A 25,767-nucleotide genomic window follows, 5' to 3' on the forward strand; every position below is an offset into this window, starting at 1 on the left:
GCATTTATATAAAATAAATTAACTATTAGTGACAAAGTTTTGATTCTTCACTAGTCATTCCTCCCTAAAGCCATTTTTTTCCCTTAAAATGTGATACACACAGAGGACGGGCACATGGCGAAGAGGAAGAGCTGGGCCAGGTCAATCCAAACACAAAGTATCCTCATTTGCCCTCTTCGAAGCTGAAGTTAGAATAGTTTGAGTAGTTATTTTCATCTTAAAAATGCATGCCCAGGAGACCTAACTTAATTTGTCTAGATAGAGGAGTTTTGAACGTTTCTATGCCAAGTTATTTTCCCCTATGATTTTCAATCCTAAATTGTTACCCAAAATTCCAAAGAAATGACTCCTGAGAGTTTAGCAAAACTTAATTTCTTCCCAGTGATCGTTAGCAGAACATTCTGTAGACTAAACCAAGGAGAGGCCTTATTTGTAAAATGGCTCAGTGGGAAAGATTCTCTTCCTCCCACTCTCACTCCCCTTATAATAACTGATTATTAGAAACCTCCAGCAATGGAGGAGCGAGAAACCCCAAGCAAATAAAGAGGCTATAGATGCAGCCGAACCTGAATGGCTTTCTTCACTGGGGGGTCACTATCTTGATGTTATAAGGGCTGACAGTAGATACAGCATAATGTTCAGATTTGTCACATGTGCCAGACATCTTGTGGAATATAATTTTTTGACTATTGAACAAGAAATACATGGTGTGTTTAAAAGACTTTGACTGAAAATAATTTAATGAAGGTACTGTTTACAGAAGTGTGGGCAGAGTTACAGACACCAATATAGGATGAGGAGACACCCAGAGCTGAACAATAACACGGGGCCGTTAGCCATCTCTATGCTCGAAGGGACAAGCAGAGTAGAGTCTGGTGAAATTAGTGTTTACCAAAGAGGGGCAGCCCCACCAAGACTGTTGTCAGAGGGATGTAACCACCAACACTGCTGATGCTGTGAACCAGAGATGAGGGGACTAGAGTTCCCCTCTGTCATGCTCTCCCTTCTCTGGTTTCTCATCAGTGTCTCATATTGATTGAATCCAGCTGAAAGACTGAAAGCAAAATAGTAAAGCAACACAGTCAGCAGAGGCCAGCCTCTGAAATTGTACAGCAGGGCACCGAAGGGAGAACCTTGGCTAGTGGGTTTGTGAGAAAATAGAGCTATTACTGGCATTTTTACACTGTTCTTCTCATTTTGAGTAACCTGAAATAAAGTTCAAGGTCAAGGGCAGGATATTTAGTGGCAGGGAAAACTGAAAATGGGAAAGGCACTTTAATAAGATATATGTTTTCTTCTCTGCTGGGAAAAAAAATGCAGATATGCCTTATTTCCAGTAATGATGAAACTAATTTCTGAGTGTAATGAAGGTAACAAAGAATAACATGATTGCCATAAAAGAATTAAGCAAGGTAATGGATAAATGAAAGTTCCTTTCATCTAAGTTCTTCATTCATTTATTCATTCATAAATTCATTTATGTTTTCATCCTCTCAACACATTTTAGCAACAACAATGACTTCTATAAGTAATATGTGACAGACTTCAAAGGCTTTTTTTAAAATGTATTTTATCATCACAATGTAAAAAATAGGTGCTACTATTATCCAAATTTTGCTGAAGGAGGGGCATGAAATTTAAGTGAATTGCTAATGGCTGCTAAATGATAAAAGTAGAATTTGAATACAAACAGATTTATTTCAAAGCTTTAGTTCTTATTCCACATGCTTTGTTGTGATACACATATTTATTGAGCAGCTACTATGTGCCAAGGACTTTTTAGACATTGAAGATACAGATATAAATACAATTGGCAAAGTTTCTGCCTCGTGGAACATATTTCCAGTTGTGGAAAAAAAAACAATAATCCAGTAAGTTAATCTACTTATAATCAATTCTAGGTTGAAATAAATGCTATAAATAAAAATAAATTTGGATAAAGAGTTAGAGAAGATGTTGAAGAATATTTTAGACAGAGTGATTAAAGCTGCCTCTCTATAAAGACGTTATCTGAACAGAAATGAATAATGCCAGAAAGGTACCTAGGTAAAAATGTGGGGGAATGAGCTCCCACACAGAAGGAATAGTAGATACAATAAACCTTAAGCTGTTTAAGGAAAATTAAGAAGGTTAGTGAAGGTGTGAAGGGACACCAGCCGGTAATTAGCACCATATACTATTTTAAAACATATCAGTTTCTTTCCCAGGAGTTTTACTAATAGTAATATTTAATCTCTTACAATCATATGAGGAAGATCCTATTATTATCCCTGATATATAGCAGATAAAGTAACTGACACCCAGTGTAATGAAAATAATAAAGTAAGTTTCCTGGTAACTTGAGGATCTAGGTTTCAATGCCAGGCAGGATGGCTGGTTTGATGATGCCTCAGCTACCCTGACATTGTTCTTCTGGACTGACCCTCTAATTCATTCCTGCTTTTGTTTCAACTACTGTGTCTCATCTTAAAATTTTTATAAAGATTTCCCCAGTGCCAGTTTATTAGCCTTCAGTTTTATCTCTATTCTACATTTCTTTTTGTCCTCTCTTCTACTTTTTTATAGCACCCTTGCTTTATTTCATGGATGGGTGTGGTGTCAGAGTGGATTTGGAAGTTTTCTTTTGCTGTCTGCATTGTCTTTGCATTCATTGATTGTGTGTGTGCGTAGTCGTGGGAATCTCTCACACAGATTTCTCCCAAAGTCAGGTGAACCAAAACTTTTCATTTTAAGAAAGAGACATTGCAGCTCTGGGGTAAACAGTGGGGCTTTGTACTGGCAGTTTATGGAGGAGAAAAGCCAGTTTTTCCCTTGAAAGATTTCCAAATTTCAATGCATAAAAGTTTTTATTCATGGGACATTCATTATTTGGAAAGAATAATAGTTCAATATCCTACTTGATGGTAGTGGTGAGGGAAAGATTTGGATACCGGCATTCCAGAAAGAAAATGAGGGAAAGATGCCATGGTCTCATAGCCTTTCATATTATTTTTTTTTTTTTGTATTTTTGGAGTGACATTGGTTAATAACTGTATATTATTTTCAGGTATACAAAATTATAATTTGACATCTGTGTACTCTAATGCGTGCTCACCACCCAAAGTCTAGTTTCCTTCCATCGCCGTATTTCTGATCCTGCTTTCCCACTTTGCCTTCTTCTTACCCACTTTCTCCTCTGGTAACAATCATTGTGTTATCTTTCAGTTTTTTATTTGTTTTCTGTCTAGTGCTAACTTTAATCATTTTGAATGTCCCAAGTATAGAGACTCTCTATTGTAAGTTTTCCCGTTTTATGGTGAGGAAAAGGAGGCTGGCGGGAGGTAGGGGGTTGTTTAACCAACTGAAATGAAGGCTCATAATCGATTCAATAACTCATTCATTTAACAAATAAGCATTGATCGACTACTTTTTCTCAGGCACTTTTCTAGATTCTGGCAATGGCAATTAAAAAAATGGGCACATCTTTAACTGAAAGTTCTCTATTGCTTAGACAGTTCACATTTTTAAAAACATTTTGATCAACATTCTAATCTGTTGTGGTAGCGGTGTAAAGTAGGAGATGGAGACCTAACATCTTTAAATGAAATGTTTCAATTGTATGTGTTGAGGATTTGTTGTTTTGTTTTGCTCTTTTTGGTTTTGGGATTTGGCTTTCATTTCAGAATGTGATTTTTTCTTGAATCAGTCCAGGGATATCCATGTTATCAATTTTAACATAGTCTTCTCTTGTGAATTTAGTGTTTCAGTTTGTTGATATTTAGTCTTTTTGATTCAGTTGCAACATTCTCTCAAAAGACCAGTGATTGCTTTTGTCTCCATATATGCTGTGGAGAAGGAGGCAAATCATAGATTTTGGAAAATGACGTCTACTTCACAAGTTGTAAGGAGTCATGTTCTTTTTCTGCCATAGCGTTTGATTATAGTAATGTTCTTAGATGGTTTTTGAGGGAGGGCCTGCATCTGAGGCAGAGTACATTGGGCGACTTACCATGGCCACTTCTCTGATTCTCAGGCCCTGGCATCCATGCTCACTCTTGGGAGTGTCCTCCCAGCATTTCCGTTTCAAAAAGTTGTGCTAACATCTTTAGCTGGGTCCATGTTCTTGAGTGTGCTGCTCAGCGAGCAGGGAGAATTTAAGTAATTTTATTTAACCACACATCATGTTTGCCATCATTCATTTTCCCTGTTGCTGATTTTCTTGAGTGTTCTCTTTGGGAAAAAAATGTGTATTGTTGTTTTGTCATTGTTCATATTTTCTTTTCTTTTCTTTTTTTAATGCCCCTGGCTTCTAGTTTCTGTTTAGGGTAATATGTTCTCTCCTTTTGTATGTAGATTTTACTCTCAGACTATAGTCATCTGCTGCAAACCCTCTAGAATATCTTCATTCTTACTTTGCTGATGATATTGCGTACTTCTCTTGAGAACTGCTTTAAAATATTTACTGTGTGATTTCCCATGGATTTGAGGAGGGAGGATAAGTTACCAGAACTTATCTCTTTCTTACTTTCTGATATATTTTTTCCCCCTCTTTCTTTACCCTCACTTATTCTGCCTGCTATTTACCTTCCCCTGTAAGTTTAAAGGTATATAAGATGTATTAATTTTGATATTATTTATATTTTAGGCCCATACATGTTAACATACTATGGGATGGATATTCAAATTGTTGTGATCAAATCATAACTTTTTCCATTATATTTCTTCTCTTTGAAAATAATTATTTCGTTTTGCTTTCCATTTTTAACCATATTTAAAAGTTTATTTAAAAATATTTCAGAGCTTTTGCTATTTATTTTCAAGAGAAATATTTAACAGCTATTGGTATTTTTTAATTTTAAGTTTCAGAGTTCTTTTGCTTTGATGAAATACAAATCTTGAGTTTCCTCTTTCCCCCACCCTGAGAGATTTATTTTATTCTCTTAGAGAATATGTATTCTCTACGTCCTTATAGTTCTGGAAATATCCAAGTATTGCTTTCACACAAGAACAACCACTTGGAAGAATATCAAATTTTATGTACGTCAAACAAATACTTCAACCAGTATCTCTGTATCTTCCAGCATTTCTTATTGACTGACTATTTATGGTCTTATTACTATTTACATGTGTGCTAGTTAAATTCCCTTAGAATTATAGCTGGGGGTAATAGAGAGGGGGTTGATGTGCAGATCCCCTAGCAGAATGTTTAAGCCTCGGTAGATGTTTATCCGATTCCCCTCTGTTGCTCTGAAGTTTTCTCCAGTACCTACTGTTTGGTATACTCCACCACTCTGAAATACTGGAGTGCTTGAAGATGAAAATCTTTGCTGTATCAGAATTCTACCTCCAGCATCCACTCGTGTACACAGAAATACACACAGGCCTTGTCTCCACCCTACGCGTTACAATAACTTAGTCATTCTACTAACACAAGTACTGACTTGGGTTTGGAATCTGGAAACCAATGTTCCCATCACCTGGGAGTGATAATCCATAACATAAAAGAATAGCGCTCTTCATATCTGATAGATAGCTTGATTTTTCTTAACTGAGTCTGATATCTTTGTAGTTAATTGAGAAATCTTGCTTTTATTATCAGTTCTGAATTTCAATGAGTATTGTTTTTCAATTTACTTAGAGGTTTTTCAGGGATAGTTGTGAGATATTTCATCATGGATGCTTTCCAGTCAGTACTTCCCTATTTACTCCAATATTGGTGTTTTTCTAATGAGACTCTTAAAAGGTGAGCATTTGATTAATATTGTTCTTCCTCTGCTACTTCCGTAATAACCCTATATACTTTTAATGCCTCCTCAGGTCCAGCTCACAGGGTAAAACCAAAAGCTTGTCTCTATGTTTGTATTATTTCTTCAATTATCTCAATGTCATCAATTATTTTAAAATATGATTAAAGGGAAAAAAAAACCAAAACCCTGCTGCCCTGGACAACCATAGCAGTTTTCACAATGGAATTAGGCAATTTTTTATGTCTCAGGGAAAGGCAGCGATCAGTTCCCAACTGAAACACAACATTTAAAGAAATGATCCAATATATATTAAAAATAAATCATCTAATTCTATTCATATCTGTTCAGCTTGAAAAAAAACAGTTTCTAGGGATTCATTTGTTTACCTTTTGTAAAGAACATTATGGCTTCTATTATGTAACCCTAGATAATTAGATTTGAGTGATATAAATTCTAAAACTCAATCATTTAAAATGAAAGTACAAGAAAACAAGTTATAGATGACAATATGATCAAGTCAAATGGAATAAGTATATTTTATACAGACTTTTACATTTATAGACATCCTTGTAAAATATGTAATTAAAAACCAAATGTTAATATACATTAATAGAAATTACTGTGCTATTTGTTTATGTAAGTGTGGAAACTTTATTTCTTCAAAAATAAATATAGAAATAATATAGAAATAATATCTAATAACAATCACGCAATAGCATCACCACTGCCAATAACAGGGGGAACTAATTATTTATAAGAATTCCAACACTTAACAAATTATCTGTAAGATTTGCTAACTCAATTCCCCCAAACATTGAGCATTTTATATTTCTCCTTTATTAAGTAAATATTTAAACTTTTAAAACCAATTTCAAATTTCAGAGACAATCTTTATATAACATAACAATTTGGAGATTGGTTTAAAAAATAAATAGATAGGAACAATTTTCTCTATAAAGCATAAAGGCAGATACCCCAGACAAAAACATCTAGTTTGTTAATGTTGTGCTTTTATTACCAAAACATTAGAGAGTTCTAGATGGTATGAAGGGAGCTTCTGAACACTTAAATTCTTGTGTTTTAGTATCCAGTAACATTATTTCTAAACACAAAGACAATCTGGTACCACGAAAAGACTGTGGACTGCAGGTGTATGCAGCCCCTCTAAGACAATTACAGAGTTTCTTCATGTTGTAGGATTAAATACAGAAAAGCATAAATGAACTTTACACTGAACAGAACATGATAATAATATTTGTCATCCAAATTCAGTGTTCTCTTTTTGCCATGAAAATCCTAAGTGCAGAGACTCAAACTAGAGTGTTTGAGATTCCTTAAAATGGTTTGTAAAACATTTAGAAACGTGCTGAAGAAATCTGTTTAGTAGCTGGAATGTAATATTATTTCAAAGCCCACAGTAGATACAATGACCTTCATCTTAAAAAAGCAAATTCCTCTCAGAATCTAATATAGAGAGGTTTTCAAATCACAACACGTTTAAGAAACACTGAAAGGTTTAACCACTCCAGATAGCTTTTCTATCAAGTTTTATAAACTATAATTTATATTCTTCACTAATTCTATTTGGAAATATGTTCTTCACAATGAACATACTCTGATAGATGCATTTATATTGAACTGATTTTATGATATTGTGCATATAAATTTTCAGTCACTCAGCATGCTGACTTTTCATATTGCTTGCACATAGAAAGAGAACAAATATGTCAGAAAAAAGGTCTGGTCTCCATAACAATTATATAAGTCATTGTAAATTTATAAATGGGGATTTTTTTTTTACATATTAGTCAATATCTAAAACAGTGCCTGCTGTATAATAGGTGTTCAATATATATTTGTTTATTTTATTCATTTTTAAAAATTTATTTGCTTCTTTTTGTGTAAAATGTAATTCTTTAGCTTAAACTGAGAATCTCAAGTATCTCATATCCTGGCATACTGACACAACTCATTTTCTTTGTTGCCAAAGTAAAGGGACTGACCTTAAGCAGTGCAGAGTTCAAGTTAAATGTCATCTCACGGAGGTATTTCCTGGTTGTCAGTTATTTATTCACAGGTGATACCACCCATTTTTTTCATGGTGACAAGGACACCTTGACACAGAGATATAAGGTCTTCTTGGAAAAAAGTCCAGTCATTGTTAATGTAACCAGAATGTTTTGCAGGACATCAATGTAACCTGGCAGCCAAGGAGATCAGACTGGAATGCACATGTATGAACAATTATGGCTTTACTGTTCTAGTCAGTGGGGGCGGTAGAAGCCACTCAGTGAGCATGTATACTGTGTGGCCATCCCATTCAAAATGACTGAGCTAACAGAGCAACGAATTTACATCAAACTTTGCATTAAGCTTGAACATTCCTCCATGGAAACCATTTGGATGATTCAGAAGGCTGCAGCTATGGGCAGCTGGTGATTGGCAGCTTCATCATGACAACGTGCCTGCCCAGGCATCAACTATGTCTCCCGCAGAGTTTTTTGGCAAAACATCAAATCACCCAGGTGACCCAGACACCCTACAGCCCAGATTTGGTGCCCTGCAACTTGTGGATTTTCCCAAAACTAAAATCACTTTTGAAAGGGAAGAGATTTCAGACCATCAATGACGTTCAGGAAAATACAATAGGGCAGCTGATGGCAACTGGGCGAACTGTGTGAGGTCCCAAGGTGCCTACTTTGAAGGGGACTGAGATGCCATTGTCTTATACAATGTTTCATGTATCTTGTATCTTTTTTAATATCTCTATTTTCATATTACATGGCTGGATACCTTCTGCACAGACCTCACAGAAGAAACATAATTGAAAGTCTTATATAAATACTTCCACAAGAAGTTGTTAACTCTCAAGCAAATGAAAGGTTCATATCAATATGTTCAATTACACAAACAAGAAAGTTTTAAAATACCCTTGCAACTTTTTTGAAATCTTGAGACTCAAACTGAAAAAGTAAATTGAACCTTTGACCATCATGGAGTAAAACATGGACATAATTTACCCTCACCCTGCATTCTGGAACACACACACACACACACACACACACACACACACACACACACTATATGATGGTTTCCAGGGACTAAACATTAGACAATGAAGGATAGTGTTCTCTAAGTGATGGGAATAAATGAGTTGAGCCTCATAATTGTGCCAGCTAACTCCCCCAAGTACCAATAATTATACAGAATAATATAAAATCATGGCTGGTAAAAATTTTAGAGAGTACCTGGTTTAAAACCCCCAATTCCTCATTTACAGATTACAGAATTTAAGAAAGCTGGTAGGGGTATGTAGGACAACATATCCATACTTATATAAATAAGGAACTGAAATCCATGAGAGCTACTGATTTGTGAGAAAAATGTCTTTTAAGTCTCAGTCTAGAGTTGTTTCCAGTTTTATTATCTCAATTAATGTGTGTACCATTCTCTTGTGCATTTGCATTATGTTTTCCTCGGAACATAACAGCATGTATTGGCATTGATTTTGTCTCAGTTAATAAAAATTGTTGAATCACTATCATTTGTGAGCAGGCAGAAAATTTAAATGCTTAATTTGGGGATAACATCAAAATTTCAAGAAATTTGTAAAATTTTATTTCTATAGTTATTGACCTTGAGTTTCACATTCTTAATAAAAAGTCTTTTTGGAATTTTTCTGTCTAAACTGTTCGGACAGCCACATTTCTTTTTTGGTCATTCTAACCTGACCTTATTGTACTCTTGACTGTTCAAAAAAATCCCATTTTTCTGTTTCTGGTTGTTTCTCACTTTAGTCCATAGGTATTGGAAGGATTTTGCTAAAGCCTTAATTGTTCCAATCTATTGCTCAGAACATTTCAGGGATCCATTGTGTTTCTTATTTTAAATATCAAATTTCCACTTGATATTAAAGGACTTTTTTGTTCAAAGTCAAATTACATTTATGGCCTTCTTTCTTCCTATTCTTTTTTATGTATTAAATTGGATGCTTGTATTTCCCCCAAAGGAAAGCACCTTAAAAGACATTTATTTTATTTGTTTAGAATATCTTTTACTTTAATATATATTTCTTGAGGTCTCACAAGTCTTGACATTCTAGATTAAATATCACCATCCACCACCTCTAACAAGTATGTCTTTATACAAACTTCAAGTGATATCTTCTTTTCTTGGACATAATTATATTTCCTTGCCTGAGATTATGCATTTCATTTTGACTAAAATATCTACATCTGCTAACATATAAATAGGAATAAAAAATTTAAACACAACTTTTTGTATGTTCAGCTAGAGATAGTGAATAGTGCATGTGATTGTGAGAGAGGAATTTATCCTAAAAGGGCTCAGTCTTCACTAATCGTGTAGTTTTGATCTCATAAATTGTTCTCTGGCCTCCCCAAACGAGAATAGTTGATGTAATTACCCTTATTTTCACTCTTTCTGCTACAGAATGTAAAATAGAGGAAATCCGTATCAGGACTTGAGATTTCTGAACTTCCAACGTTGATATAGAACTCTATGATAATTAACGGGAAAAACACCACTAGGTGTATATATATTTGAGAAAGACTCAATAATAAATTCAAAGGCTATAGAAATTATAGATATCAAAACTTTTCAATTTTTATATCTCTTCACAAGCATAAAACACACAAAAGTATCAGAAGCAGCCCACCCAAGAGGGTGATCCAGACCAGAATCAGGATGGATACATATATATTATGTGCATCTGAGTGAGAGCATAGTAAGCTATTTACAAACTAGAAGAGATTATAGGAAACCAGAATGTGTTTCATTTGTAGATGAAATAGCTCCAATTAACTGGTATTTGTTCTCTGGGCATTTTGTTTTCCTCCCTGAGTCATGACAGCTCAAAGTGGTGGCCACTGGTCTTGCCCTGATTCTAGGTCTCATCTCTCATATGTCTACCTCTCATCTCTGCAAAGGTTTTCTATATATAATCCTGGTATTTTCTCATGATTGCACACTGGAACTTTAAGCCAAAAGCCAGAATGATAAAACATTCATTTATTGGTCTGCATTGTATGTGTGCTTTATACTTCACATTTTTTGAAGGTGGTTGGTGGAGTGCAGGAAGGAGGGAATTAACACCTTAAATTTTAATTTCTGAAAATAATTTTTTCACTTTTGATTTGTGTATTTATTTTAGCTTGTGAATCACTGTAACAAAAGTAATCTCTTTTTTGATATAATTTTTCATGCAAATAAGTAAATTATCCCTACTTGGCAAATGTCTGAGCCAGGCCTGGTGATTAGTGTTGTGTGGTAAACAAATGACACAATCACCAGCCTTATGGATACCATAGTCACATAAGAAAACTAAGAAATTACATACCTATAAACTGGAAAGTCATGTAAGGAAAGAAAGAGTGTTCCAGGAGAGAGAATAATAGGAGGGGATTAATTCATGGAAACCCTCCCTGAGGAGGTGATAATAAAATGAAACATAAAGGACAAGGAGAACCCAAGGAAATGAAAAGTTTGGAAAATAGTTTCCAGATGTTGACAATCACTTTAGGGATGTTTCAAAGCCATGCATCTAGTTCGATAGCAGAGCTGAAATTTAGCAGAAATGTCTGAAAATAATAGCATTTGTGTAGTTCTTTTGAAAGTGCGTTCATGTGTGTACTTTAATAATCACACTATGAAGTAGAAAACTTGGGAAATGATTGATAGGTAGAAAATTTGCTATCCTCTTTTTAACTTAGATTCTATTATTAATTGTGAAAGAAAAAAATCTGAGATGAGGTTAAAAACATTCTGAGTGGCATATGAATCATTTGTAGGTAAATTATTCAGTAAAATATTTCTCATTTGAACAATGTTAAGAAAGAAACATCATCCAAATATTCAGAAGCATGTGATTAGATGCTAATCATTAACCTTCATTGAGGCTACACTGTATTTAGAGCTTTATGTAAGGTTTTTAAAGAAAAAAAACGATTTCATGAAGAAATAGGTTTTAAATCATTCTACAAATCTTTCAACAGAGACTTAGTATAACACATATTTAAATATTTCTAAGTGATGTGCAAGTCTGTATACCAATGCATTATATGCTGTATGTGTGCAAATATATAAAAAATATATAGTATTACTTATAGTTATTTTAAAACATATATATCATCAGCTGGCCATAAATATGTTTTAGTTCATATAGTCCATAGCAAATTATTCTCTATTGAAAATGACAATTCATATTGGTATACCTAAAATATTGCCAACTATATGAGTAGATCTGAGTAGAAACCATGACTAAACAAAACACCATGAAAAATACATTATTAGCTAGGGCTGGTGTGGCTCAGTGGATTGACTGCTGGCCTGCAAACCAAAGGGTCACTGGTTCAATTCCCATTCAGGGCACAGGCCTGGGTTGTGGGCTTAAATAGGGGGCACTGGAGAAGCAGCCGCACATTGATGTTTCCCTTACTTTATCCCTCCCTTCCCCTCTCTCTAAAATAAGTAAATAAATACATACATACATAAATACATACATACATTATGTTGGAACAACTGGACATACTTATGAAAAAGAAAATAAATCTACATGTAGACTTTACACCCCTCACAAAAATTAACTCAAAATGGATCATAGACCTAAATTTAAAATACAAAACTATAAAACTCTTAAAAGATAACATAGGAGAAAATCTGGATGAACTTGGGTATGGTGATGCCATTTTAGATGCAATGTTCAAAGATACTATCTATGAAAGAAATAATTGATAAACCGGACTTCATTAAAATGGAAAATTTCTACTCTGCACAAGAATACGTCAAGAAAATGAGAAGACAAGCTACACACTGGAAAGCAATATTTACAAACAACATAGCTGATAAAGGACTGCTATCCAAAATGTACTAAAAGTTCTTGGGAGGTAACTGTAAACATGTAAGAATAAATTCACAGTTTTTATAAATAAATTCTGGGTTTTGGGGGGGTTCCCCCTTGTAAAATAAAAAAATAAAAAAAAATTAAAACTCAACAGTTAAAAAAAACAACATAGTTGAAAAATGGGCCAAAGCCCTTAAAGAGACATCTCATCAAAGATATCCAAATAACAAATAAGTATATGAAAAGATAATCCTCATCACATGTCATCAGGAAAGTGCAAATGAAAACAACAAAGAGGTACCACAGAAAATCTACCAGACTGGTTTAAATAAGGAATCCTGACAAGCACAAATGCTGGCTAGGATGTAAGAGCACCAAGAACTCTCACTGACTTTTGATGGGAGAGCAAAATGGTACAAGCACTTCAGAAGACATTTTGGCAGTTTCTTACAAAAGTAAACATACTCTTACCATATGATTTGACAATATGGCTCTTCAGTATTTACACAAATGAGTTGAAAACTTTTGTCCACCCAAAAACTTGTACAGAGATGTTTGTAGCAGCCTTATTAATATAGCAGTTCCTGCCCATCCACAGGGATAACATGCCAAGACATCCAGTGGATGCCTGAAACCACAGATAATAGCACAGATAATACAGAAATCCATTATATATATACAAACACACGCATGCACACATACACATATAATGTTTTTCTTATACATTCATACCTGATAAAGTTTATAAATTAGTCACAGTAAGATATTAACAACAATAAGCAATAATAAAATATAACAATTATAATAATGTGCTGTAATAAAAGTTATGTGGATGTGATCTCTCTTTCTATCTCAGATAACTGATAGGATAACCCAGCAGGCTACTAAGTGACTAAAGGGTGAGTGATTCGTCAAAGGGATGATAGATGTTCCAGGAGGGACAGAGAGGGACAGTGGGAAGTTTTATCATGTTATTCGAAGTGGTATGCAAGTTAAAACTTAAGAATTATTTGAAAGCAGGGCCTTTGGCTAAAAGCAGAGTCTTTGTCTATTTTGTTTTGTACTATAATACCAGTTCAAGAGAAAATGTGTGCTCAATAAATATTTGTTGAATGGTCAAATTAGCGAAAGTATTACAACAATATTTGTTGTAAACAGAAATATTGATAATTTTTTACTATTACAGTTGATCCCTTTTTATATAAACAGTTTTTCCTCTATAAGGATAAGGCTATGCCAGCAATTATTCCAATCCTTTCGTCTTTGGGAACAGTGATGCAATCAGCATTGATAGCACAGAAGGAATCAGTGAAATAAAGAGGATTTTAGCTAGGGTCTTCATTTTAGGTAAAGTAATGGTGTTGAGTAGAAAATTTACTCTATTTTTTCCAGATACTCTGCCTCTATATATATAAAAATAAAATAATTTATTCAAGTTAAAAAATGTGAACATGTTTGATAATATTTCAAATAACATAGAATAAACTTAGAATAACCAGCATTGAGCAAGAATGAACCCCTCGCTGGGCCAAGATGGATACCTTTATTTAAGTACCATTCATCTCTTGTAACAAGGAGAGGCAAACACTAATGAATGCAACAGGAAAAGCAGACTATTCTCAGAGAAGTACACAGATTTACTTACTTTTTAAGTCCCCAATAGAGAAAAAATCAGACTATTAGATGAGAAAATAAAGTGAGATATTATCTACAGCGCCCTTGGCAGCAGAAAACTGACACCGAGAGAAAGGAGAGAGACACATGCCTGGGTAGTGAGGAGCGCAGGCCAGCTCACTGTCTGCTCCTGGTTATTGGTTCCAGCTGTATCACTGTGGCTCCATCCTAATCATAATGAAGAGTAAAACTGAAAGTCACTTAAAGTAAATTTTACAAGTGATAGACAAGTAAGGTGACTAGCAAAGCAGTTTACATCTAGCAATAAAGAGATAAACATAATAAATCACAATAAACAGAATAATAAGAGTTGCTAGAAGGAACGATAATAAATTCACTTACTGAGAAGTGCCAAATATGTTCAGTGTTCTTGTTAAGGCAAATATTTGTTAATCCTAATCATTTGATATCAGGAGGTACCAATTTTTATAGCTTCGTATAGCCCAAAATTTTTCTTAATGTTTAGGTAGGATATTTTCTAAAAAGGCAGTATATTTTCAGGCCTGTTGAGTCATGTAGATGAACTACTGAAAATGATTACATAGAAATTAAAAAAAATAATACTCATTATCAAAAGACATTTTGAGATAGATGTACATTTTTAAAGACTGACATCTAGAGGTATATAGGAATGAATTAAATTTGATTTCGACAAAATTTTGGAGGCAAATATACTGAAAACTAAGGAAATAAAATACCATGTTAAATTCAGAACAAGTTTTTTTAATCTCTTTTATTTGTGTTTTATATTTTTACAGCTAAGAGTAGGAAGCAAAATTGTAGTTCACTCTTAATTATAGAGCTGCAAATGCAGTACTGTAATTAGAGCTGTGAAAAATGTCTGGCGACAAATATTCTTTGTAGTTTGAAGGGGTGAAAAATCCTATTGATAGTATTTGATATGAGTTTCATCAAAGTGCCCCAAAAGAATACACTTACTTCTTAATTTTCTCCAACACTGAATGTGACAGCTGCTAATTGTTATCATTTTAGTATGTGGTAGCTGTTTTAAATATTCAGACTTGTGTTTATAAAAGGTTTGCCACTCTTCTTTCATATTGAGAATTTTACATTTAGAAAAATTGAGAATGAGCAGAATATAAATATCAACTGAATATAGAATTAAAGCTTTACCCTCCAATATTATATATCACATCAAAATTATTTTCTCCTGCAGTAAACATCAAATGACTTGTAACTAGTTATCATCTAATCAAATTCCCTGATTTCAATGAAGAATTTAAACTATGAAGGACAGGTGGCTATTTTGCTCTCTAAAATCTTTAGGAACTTTTATGGTAGCCTGTTCCAGTGTTAATTGCTTTCACTGAGGCAATATTTGATTCTCTAATTTATTATAATATTCACTGGGTCAATGAAGAAGCAAAATTTTAGAAATAAGATGGATATAATTTTTATTTTAATATTATGTTAAAATAAAATTTCTTGATTGGATCTAACTTTTAAGTTTAGATATATGGAAACATATATTTGAATATTTTGTCATAAAAACTAACACAGCTCAAAGATCGAAAAACAAGGGATTAACTAAATAAATACTTTGAAACATTATTTTCCTTTGATTTTTGTTGTTACTTTAATAAGTAATATGAAATATATGCAAAACTTTTAAACAAAATTTAAAAATACAGAATACTTCAAATAGATAAGGAATCTAAGTATACTTGTGAGATCTTAGAGGGTGTTTTATTCAATTCTCAATTCAAGTTTAGAATTCATCCTAGGCCAATCTATGGCATTCTTTGGGAACAAACTTCTACATTTTAGGGATATGATAAGCTAATGCCCAAGATCTCATGATAAGATCAGAAGGGCGATGATTCTGCTGTGGTCATTCACTGCAGTTCCCTAAAATTAATGGGCTTGCTTTTTACTTTTGCTTAATTTTTTTTAAGAAACAAGGAAGAACCAGCAAAGACAACCGCTTCATATTAAATAAAATGAACTCATGCTCTGTATGCTCTATTGGAAAGGATACATACATACAAATTCTGTCTAAATGATCTAATCATTCTATCAAAGAAATAAATGTATTTTAAACAAAATATCATTGTCTTTATATAGAAAAAGGCAAACCAGAAAAAACCTTTGAAGTTTTCCCTTTAAAACATACCTATTAGAAAATCATTTTTAAAGGGCAGTTATAAGTCTTTTAACTCCATAGTAAACTATCCATTAAAAATATATCCCAAAATATATTAGATAATATGTATTTGTTTTATTTGTATAAATATGGGCACAGAGACTACAGTGATAGAGGTAACATCTTTTTTCTTCCTCTCGATGCTGTTTACACAAGAATTTTAAAAATTTTGTTAAAATCCATCTAGCTTACAATTACAAATTTGTGCCCTTTTCAATATGTATGTATACTTTGATAAATAGTTTAATTTAAAAATTTTGATGTTTTACTTCTCTGCTTCTACCCATTTCTGTATAATTATAACCATGCCTCAAATTATTTTCTGGAGATATTTATTAAGGCTGTTTTATTTCTTTGCTTATTTTACGCCAATGTCTCACTCTCTCTGCCATCTTATCTCTTCTTGCCAGCAGATCTCTTCAGCTACCCTGAAGAAATCTGAAATCATAGGATTGACTGGTAAGGCCATGCTTTTTGTTTTGTTTTGCTCTACTCTATTGTATTCTATTTTGCCACAAAGCTGTAGGTCTGTCTTTGACTGTTTCCTCATGGGCGTTTCTTATTTGTTGTTGTTGCTCAAAATCTTTTATGGGGGATGGGGAGGGCTTCATTGCACTGTCCCATAAGAGCCTTTAATTTTTAAGTTATTTCCATCTCATTTTCTGGTATTTGGACTTCAGGAACAGATACCCAAAGTGGGAATTGGCTTTTCCCAAAGTGGGAAGTGTTGAAACTCTGGATTCTCCATATTGTCCTCAATTGTGTGCAAAGCAGGTAGTTTAATCACTTACCTCATTGCTTTCTGAATATCTTGTGAAGAGTAGCAAGAAGCCTAACGCTTCTAGAACTACAGTCTCAGTAGAGATTTTGTAAGCCTTCAATTGATCTAAGCTGTTGTTTTTCCAACTGTTTTGCTATAGTGTAAAGATTTTTAAGCTTTCCTCTTGGCTAAATTTGTTTGTTACCTTGTTGCCCAGGAACTAATAGCTCCACTGCAGTCATGACTTTTATTTATTTTTTTTTCAGTTCTGCAACTTTAGTGTAGCTTTCTCATGTTTAAAAAAAAAAAAACAACATAAAACAAAAAACTTTTTCCCTGTTTTTTTCCCCAGTATTTACTTATACTTAAATAGAGCATATATGATAATATTTTTACCCAGTTGCTTGAAGAATGACATATAGTACCTTTTCACATCTTTTTTGTTTCATGTTAATGCTAAATCATAGAACAAGAGCCACTTTCTAAGGCCTGTGTTCCCAGAGCTGGCCAGACCCCCAAGCATGACTGACCCTAGTTGTTTTATGAGACTTTATCTTCAGGACTCGAAAATTACTAGAAGTGCTCTGAAGGCGCAGTGGCTCTGGGAACCCACGAAACAGGACATACCAGATCTCAATGACCAGAGGACAGGACCCTGCACCCAAAGATAACGTTGAAACAAGTTTCAGCCTAACTGAAACATCCTGCTCTGCCACTACCCCATTACCTGATAAAAACTCAAAGCCCTCACCCTTGAGTGCTGGTGCTGGTGCACATCTCCATACCTAGCGCTTTCCCTCCCTTGGGAGAGCAGAAATAAAACCGTTACTCTCCGCACTTTCATCTCTTTGTAAATTCTTCCACATCCCACATCACCAACCACCCTAACACTAAGTATTCTACCAGTTTAATTTAGGAATGTGTAAGATATTTAAAGAGAACTTATTCTCTTTTTAGATGGTGGTGATTAAGAGCTTTTTGACATTTGTTCTTAAAAACTTTTAATTGTAAAAGTACTCTTTATTTTTGTGTTTTGTGTTTAACAAAATTAAATTAGTCACATATATTAGTTTATGTAAAATGAGATTAGAATTTTTTTTTAACATTTGCTTAAGAGGCAAAATGTATTTATTCTGTGTTAGGAAAAAAAATCTATGTGACATTTAAGAGAAAATCAAATTAAGTCAATGAAGATGATTTTGTAAAATTTATCCCTCAGAGAGAACATGAAGCTTTTTAAAGTAAACATCAGGATTAGTTGACAGAACAAAAGATGACACAAACATAATTTATTTTTCTTCTGTTATCACAGATAAACCATCTACATACAGTTACTGGGTGAATTAAGCAGAAGGATAATTTTTATAACTGAGAAACTAAGATGGTTATTCTGTAATGCTACTTTAAAAATATTTCAAAATCAATTTCAAGTGCCCAGTTTCTATGAAAATAAAAAGAAATTAAATTAAAACATGTAAGGCATCTTTAGTAATGTGTTTAATGCAGTTACTGAAATTCAGTGACTGGGAACTACTTAATATTAGTGACTTGCTTAAAGAATAGATAAGAAACAGATATATGTTAAGAAGATGGAAAACATGAGAGAACGATAGGAAAATGAAGGAAGATAAAGAAGAGGGAGAAGATTCTTTAAAGAAATGTTATGATAGTCATCAAAAATTTTTAAACTTCCAGCAAAATTTTGGATTGAATTAAGTTTTCAAAAGCTAGCTCCCCCCACCATTTTGGGGTTTTGTTGATTTCTAGAAAGCATCTTATTGATTAGTACTCAGAGCTTCACATTTTACTTAGGTGTCCATTTCCAAATCTCTGCTCTCAAAAAGAATTTTTTAGAAGTCAAGTATACCTTGAGTGAATAAGGGCAAATGCAAATGCTCAGGAAAACCTGCATTTTGTCTTTTGTAGCTAATTTTTGAATAAATGTCTTTTACTAAAATAATCTTTCCAATTTGAAAAGGAGATTTAAAGTTTAAAGGCTTTACCTGCTGACAAGAAGTTGCACCATTAAAGTTACTCTGGCTAGAAAGTATGTTGACATTTTTTTATGGGAATCATATCTCTTATATATGATCTTTAATAAAACATATTTAAAGTCAAGTTATAAATGAGGGAGGTCATTTTAAAATATGAAATTATTATATGTATATTACACAAGGCAGAAAGAGATTTCTAAAAATAGAATGAGTATAGTTCAAAAAGGCAACATTAACTAGGTCAATATAGATGAGGAGAAAGTATAATATTGCAAACCTAATAATCATGGTTAAGAAAAGTACTGGATTTATTTTTATTTTTCATTAACTTTATTTTTAATGTGTTATTTTTAAAAAATACACAATGACTAAATTTCAAGAAAGAGTCACCATTCTTATAAATAAATGCAAGGCTAGAAGAAAAAGATTTTCAAGTTGAGAGCAATAGTATTTATTTTACAAAGGATCTTAAAAACAAACAGGCTTAATTTAAACAAGAGGCCATTCTCACCAACTGTCCTTTCCCTTTGTCATGCTCACAGAGGATGTGCCAGCAGCCACAGCTGAGGAACAGCCCTACAACATGACTCAAAAGTCCAGCCTTGGACTCGCTGTTGCTTTATGCTAACTGTAAAACTTTGGCCATTGAGCTTCTCAATTTTCAGTTTTCCTCGTGAAGATTTTAATGGCCATGTTATTGGGTGCTTCTGAGAAGCAAGTAAACAACTTATCACTCTCACTAGAACATACTGTCATCAAACTCATAAGCAAATGGGACTCATAAGATGAGCAGAAAACAACTTCATTCTCTTTGCATGTCATCATAGTCGATTCTGACCCTTGGGTGAAATCCAGGAAAGGCCTGTATCTTTTCTGGTCATTCTCAGACAGTGAAAAGAAAAATCCCCCTCAGAGTTTCAAGGTGCAAAACTACTCTTGTTTGCATAATTAAAATATGTGTTCCACATTACAGTCAAATTTGCAGTTTATTTAAAATTAGAATCTCCTTCCTCTCCTAGTTCAGATTAAAATGGAAACATTGAAATGGGGTGGAGGTTAGAGGAAGAGTACGATAGGCTTCTTCTCTCTCTAATCTGCCAGCTCATCCCTCACTTTCCATTAATTATTATTACTCCTTTGTGACCAAAGTGAAGGGCAAGGGTAAAGAATCATAAAAGGTCTTGTTTGCTACAGTTAGCTGAGATACACTGTAGATTTGGCAGGCATTTATGGGACATGTTTTATGCTTTGGAACTGTCTGTTTCTCTCTCTCCCTTTCTCTCTCCAGATATTCAGACACCTCGTCCACACAAAACAAATATTTCTCTTCCTGTTGGTGGGACAGCAGTAATTTCCCTTCCTTCTTCTTCTGCTACAAGCCACTTCATCAAGCTTCTTGCCCTTTAGAGTTAATGCTTAGGATTGATGTAGACACATATCTGCTATAATTCACTTGTTCTTGGCCCCCACCCCCAAATTTCTGAGAATACTTATAAAGTCCTCTACATGGCCCCTTTGGTGCTCCCATTATTAGGCCTGAGCTTAGGAGGAAGCACATTGGCAAAGCTCCATTGAAATTCCCTTGTTTATAATATCTCTCTCTTGATCTTCCCAGATTCTTTCAAAGGCTAGAACTGGGTAGTTGGCTGTAGGTCACACAATTACTTTACATACTTGAATAAATCACCTGTTTGACTTTGGAGAAAGGGAGTATATTCTAATTTCCTATTACAGTCTAACAAAACCTAGGGACAGCAACAATTTATTATTGTCTCTCAGGGTTCTATGGTTTATTTGGTTCAGCTGAAGGATCTTGTTTGGGGGTTTTTCATGGGTTTTCATCAAGTAGCAGGTTGGGTTAGAATATCAGAAGGTTCCTCAAGACAAGAGGCAGGAGCTGCCAGGGCTATTAGAGTTCATGTTCGGGACTGGCAAGAAGAGCAGGTGATTATTCTATTGGCTATAACAGTAACAGGGCCCGTTCACACTTGATTAAGGGGGTGGAGAAATGGATGCCTTCTTTTGATGTGAGGATGGCAAGGTGATGTTGGTAAATTGCACATGACAGGGGAGGTATTTTTATAGCCATTTTTTGAAAACACTATCTGCTATAAAGTACTTGCTGCCTACATTCTTGGAGTGTTATTTGAAACTGAGAAGCATTTTCATTTTAAGTTCCTGGTATGTAAACATCCAGAAGATGGCAGCTACCTGTTCTTCCACCACACACACTCTTCACTTTTTTCACAATTGTTATTGTGAAAACAATTTGTTCATCCCCTTAATTACCAAATTTAGAGGTATATCAAAGAATGGAAATAAAATTGTTTGCAACAAAGTTGCTGCCCCCTCTTATCTGAAGGAGATAGGTTCCAAGTCCTCAGAGGATGCCTGAAACCGCAGAGACTAGAAAACCATTCACATGATGTGTTCGCCTTATATATGCACACCCATGATTAAGTTTAATACCTTTCCTGTCTTAAGCACTGTGGCCTTAACTTTTTCAGTTTGAGGTGCAACAAAAAAACTAGCACAATTTTTTTTCCTTCTTCACAATTTCCCAAGTAGATTATTTGTTCTTACCATAGAACTTGGCAACCTCTGCATATGTTTTTCTTTCCCTTCTGAGTCAACAATGTGTATCTTTTCATGTAAATAAAGAACTTTATGACTTCTCTTTAACATATCCAAATTACCAACATCGCTACTCTTGCACTTTGGGGACATTACTAAAAGAAAGGTCACTTGACCACAAGCACTGTGATGCCATAACAGTCAGGCTGATATCATTGAGAGTCTATGAAGTGACGAAGTAATGGTGAGCGCATAGAGCACGGATATGCTGGACAACCAAATGATTCACATGCCATGTGGGTCGAAGCAGGATGGCGTGAGGTTTCATCACACAACTCAGAATTTAAACTTATAAATTGTTTCTAGAATTTTCCATTTCATATTTTCAGACCATGATTGACTTTGGGTAACTGAAACTGTCAAAAATGAAACTGCAGGTAAGGAGAAACTGCTCTTTGAAACAAGTACCTCGTGAAAACTTATGCAGGAGAAAATCTTTTGGAATGGAAGAAAATGTTCTTCTTTTTCCTTAGAGGTTATTTTAACTTAATTTTATTTTAAATTAACACTTTTTTTTTGGTGTAGAGTTTTATGAATTTTAACTTCTGCATAGGTTCATGTGGTCCTGACTACCAGAATCAGACTTCAGAATAATTCTATGGCCTCCCCCAAAACTCTCTCCTGCTAGCCTTTTGTAATTACACCATTTCTCATTTAAACTTGGCAACACTTAATTACTTTTCTATAACAAGAGTTTTGCCTTTTTCAGAATGTCAAATAAATGGAAATATATAATACAAAACATTTTGAGATTGGCTTTCTTTCACTCACCATAATTTCCTTAAATCTATGCAAGTTGTGCGTTCATTAGTTTTTATGGCAGAATACTAGTCTGGTGTATGAGTGTACCTCAGTTTATCACTCACCTGAAAAGATATTAGTACAGTTTTTGAGAATCGTGAATAGAGCTGTTATGGACTATAATGCACCAGTTTTTGTGTGAACATAATTTTTCATTCCTTTTGAGTAAATTCCTAGAGTGAGACTGCTGTGTCATTGGGTAAGCTTACATTTAAATCCCTAAAACATCCAATCTTCTTTCCAGGGTGGCTGTATCATTTTGCATTCTCACTGGAATGTAGGGGAGTTCTCATTATTCTCAATCCTACTCAGCACTTCCTATTGTCAGTAATTAAATATATATATTTAGTTATAATGATTCTATTAGGTAAATAGGATTATCTCATCATAATTTGAATTTGTATTTCTTTTTTTAAAGATTTTATTTATTTATTTTTACAGAGAGGTAAGGGAGAGAGAAAGAAGGGAGAGAAACCTCTATCAGTTGCCTCTCATATGCACCCTGACCAGGGACTGAACACACAGCCCAGGCATTTGCCCTGACCCAGGAATCGAACCTGGTAACTCTTGCTTTTGCAGGACAATACCCAACCAACTAAACCACATTGGTCAGGGGTCAGGGCTGAACTTGTAATTCTTGACTATCTATTGATGATAAGTATTATTTTAAGTCCTACTTTACATAAATTTATACTCTTTGGCCAAGTGTCTGTTTAAGGCTTTAATTAATCTGTTTATTTTCTCACTGGCATTTTGAATGCTTTTTAAAAATATATGCTAGATGCAAATTCATTATGAGATATTCTTTTTTATTCTACTAATAGTACCTTTAGCAGAGCAATTTTTATTTTGTTACCTTGATCTAATCTAAGAAGTTCTTGTCTAACCCCAAGGTATAAAGGTTTCCTCTACATATTTTCTTTCTTTAGTTTTACATTTTAAACTATTGTTTATAATTGATTTTGAATTATTTTTTAAATAAAGTATGAGATTTCTCTCTCTTTTTTTTTCTTTTGGATATATCCAACTGCTGCAACATCATATGTTGAAAAGATAATTTTTTTCCATTTATTTGTCTTTGTACTTAAAAAACAAATTATTGGTTATCTTTGTCTAGGTCTGTTTCTAGATTTTGTTCTTCTCTCTTCATCTGTGTGTCTATACCTTTACCAATTTTATATGTTCACATTCACTATATATTTACACTACTTCTAAACTCAGGTCGCATGATACCTTTAAATAATCAACCTTCCTTTATTAAAAGTGTTTGGGCCAATCTGTTTCTTATTTTAGTTTATTGTCTTAACATAAAAATTTTTAAGTAAACTTGACTATATCTAAAATCCTGTTGGGAGTAAGATGATTATAATTGTGATAAATTCATAGACCATTTTGAAAAGAATTGAATCTTTTTGAGAAGAGCGTTAACACACTGAGTCACTTGATTCATATTCACTTAAAAACAAGAGAATTTGGGGTTTTGGTTAGTTTTTAGGTTAATAAAAATAAAAAGTAATCTTATTGAACAACAAAGCTTAGGTAAAAAATTATAAGAAGAAAAAGAATTATTTTTATGAATTCACAAAAATCTGTAAACATATAAGAATAAATGTGAAAGCATGTAACAAATATTTTGTGAAAATGATTAAAATATTATTGAAAGACATAAGAGAGCTGGATGACAAACATTAGTGGTTATTAATGTAATCTAAAGAAGTCATCTCCAGCAAAACTTCAAAGTTCATCTGGAGGAATAAAAATACAAGAATACCCACAATTATAAAAAATAATAGGTTTTCTCATATATTAAACATAAATATACTAGTACATAAATATGCATAAAGAACATTGGACTAGAAGGGAAATGGGGAAAAACAAGACATATCAATGGGAGTTTTCTGTGTTGTTCAAGTAAGCGGGGAAACATTCTGACTTGTACGTGTTGTGCATATACACACATGGATGTCTTCATTATGTATTTCCATCTGTATCTACATCTATGTCTATATATCTATATAATTTTTACAGGCTTGTTTGTAATATTAAAAAAATTAAGAAGTTATTCAATAAAGTAATAGTTAAATAAATGTTCTTTTTTATAAGAAATACTACACAGAACTTTTCTTAAAAATCATAAATCATTGTGTTTGTATTTTTGAATAAAAAGATCAAGTCAAAAAGAATAATACATTACTTTTATACATATAATTATATTTGTTTACTAATTTACATATAATGTGTAATTCCCTTTCTGTGCATAGGAATAATACATGCGTACATAAGCAAAGTAAATATATAGTATATATTTATATGTATATATAGGTCACTGAATGATAGGGGTGACACTTAGGTGTGTATATGAAAGAGAAAGAGATGGACTTTTAATTTTCCTCTTTGTAAATTTTTGTATTATTAGAATATTTTATAATTAACATGGATTCATAGTATAACAATTAAAATAAAAAACAACACGTAAGTAGCAAGAAATTGTTAGTCCTTTCTTCCACTTGGTTTCATCTTAACTTATACATAGATACTATATACATATTATATATATTTTATATATCTATAATATATATAATTTTACATGTGTCCCCTTTTTAAGTGATCTTCCTTATAAAGAGAATTATATGAGCATTTTGTTTACTCAAGTAAAGCAGATCATGTGACGTTTTCACTAGAACTAATGTTCTGTCATCTTGTCATAGCCAGATGGTCAATGTCAACCTCTGGCCTCTGCAACCACCACGTTTATAATTATAGCCAGTATGGTAGAGACAGGCTTACCTGTCTTCATTTTAATTTTACTTCCGAACTTTTATCATTGTATCTCTTCACGTCAACAAGGTGAACGAACAACAACTTCCATCGGTGACATGCAAAGGATTATGAAATCCTAAGGTTGATTTAGAGTGATGTTATTGGCCTACAGCCCATATGTTACTGTTTGGTTCAAAATAATAACACTGGCTTATCATATTTCACCCACAAACAAGATTTAATCTTTGTGGAATTATACCACTACTATGCCAGAAGGACAATATAATTAGGCACATTTCCATTTTTAATTCCAATTTGCAACTATGAATATTTTAAATTCTGTACCCTTCTAATCTGCATGTGTGTCCCAAATGTAAGTAATGTTTAAGGTA

Source organism: Pteronotus mesoamericanus, unplaced genomic scaffold (assembly GCF_021234165.1).
Source record: "Pteronotus mesoamericanus isolate MK-2021 breed Mesoamerican mustached bat unplaced genomic scaffold, CSHL_Meso_final scaffold_651, whole genome shotgun sequence".
Lineage (NCBI taxonomy): Eukaryota > Metazoa > Chordata > Mammalia > Chiroptera > Mormoopidae > Pteronotus > Pteronotus mesoamericanus.